Here is a 1796-nt window from a genome sequence, read left to right as displayed (position 1 = left end):
AATAAACAAAAAGTATATTTTCATAATCTTATATTTATTTACCACGTCCCATCAGTAAAAACATTATTTTATGCTTTACACGGAGTTTCTGAATCTAATATCTTAATGTGGTATGGTATCCACATGGATAATGATTCTTTATTAAATAAACAAGAATTGATCAATATTAAACACAGCCCATGATAAACTCGTGAATTTTTAACATTCAAACATTTTGTACACATTTGTACATCTGTGAATTGTGTTTTGCATTTGTGAAACGTATTTTATGAATATATATATTCTTATTTTGTGCATGTGCATTGGTTTTTGTGAATATATATATATTTTTTGCGCACGTGCAATATTTCTTATGCATGTGAATTGGGTTACGCATGTGTGCATCGCGTCTTTTGCGTGAATTATTATTGAGATCATTCTGGCTCCATAGTTGAGTAAAAATTTTTCTGGATTCTTTGATGAATAGAAACAGCCAAAGATCAGCATTTATCTGAAATAAAAAGCTTTTGTAACATTATACACTATTTCATTCAAAAGCTTGGAGTCAGTATGACTTATTTTTTTTCTCTTTTTAAAGAAATTATGGAAATTAATACTGATTAAATTGATCAAAAGTGATGATTAAGACATTTGTAATGTTACAAAAGATTTCTATTTCAGATAAATGCTGTTCTTCTGAACTTTGTTCATCAAAGAAACCTGAAAAAAATTCTACTCAGCTGATTTCAACATAAATGATTTTTGAGCAGCAAATCAGAATATTAGAATGATTTCTGAAGGATCATCTGACTGGAGTAATGATGCTAAAAATATAGCTTTGAAATCACAGGAATAAATTACATTTTAAAATATTTTCAAATAGAATAGTTATTTTAAATAGTAAAAAATATTTCAAAATGTTACCGTTTTTTCTGTATTTTGGATCAAATAAATGCAGGCTTGGTGAGCAGAAGAGAATTCTTAGGTCAGTTTCATCTGTAAATACGCTAGTTTTGTCTTTATTATCCTTGTTGAGTAATAAACTGCTAGTATCTGTTAGGCTATCAGTAGCACCCCATTATTATAATCATTCAGAATACTGTGCTAAGGACATCAATATCGATTGTAAAGTTACATAAAAAAATTAGAAGAGACAGATATTCAAGAGTCACAGCCTAATAATTCAATAGTGTGTTCAGTATTAGAATTTTTCAACAAATATATTGTACTAATTTTGACATTTAGGCACTTTAGAAAATGTTTTAATTAGTGCTGTCAAATGATTAATCGCAATTAATTGCATCCAAAATAAAAGTTTTTGTTTACATAATATATGTATGTTTACTGTGCTTAATTATTTTGTATATATAAATCAGGGCCGTGCACAGACCTTTTGAAGGGCATGTGCTGAAACTGAAAAAGGGCACCCCCGCCCCAATGACAAATTAAATAACACAAAATAATAGTCTCAAAAGCTAGATTTATTCACTATTAATAACAACTATAATATATATATATATATAGGGCTTCTTAGGTCTATAGGTCTACATGTTATACACTATTATAATGACATTGATATGGCTTTTAAAGACTGCTTAATTTCTAAATCTCAAAGGTGGAAGTCAGGACTAATAGACTTGGCCTGGAAAAAGGACATGGTATGATAGCTTGGCATTATACAGTGCAAAGGATATCTGGCCTTCTAGATGTAAAGTAGGCTATAACAATGGGCCTCCTGGGTAGTTGTCATTATTATTTGTAGGGTCCTGTGTTTGTGAATTGCTCTTGTGTACTCACTCTTTTTTAATTGTTGTAGC

This window comes from Sinocyclocheilus anshuiensis, unplaced genomic scaffold, assembly GCF_001515605.1.
Source record: "Sinocyclocheilus anshuiensis isolate Anshui unplaced genomic scaffold, SAMN03320099.WGS_v1.1 scaffold1487, whole genome shotgun sequence".
Taxonomy (NCBI): domain Eukaryota; kingdom Metazoa; phylum Chordata; class Actinopteri; order Cypriniformes; family Cyprinidae; genus Sinocyclocheilus; species Sinocyclocheilus anshuiensis.
The sequence above is the reverse complement of the archived record's forward strand: the minus strand, read 5'-3'. Positions refer to the sequence as shown.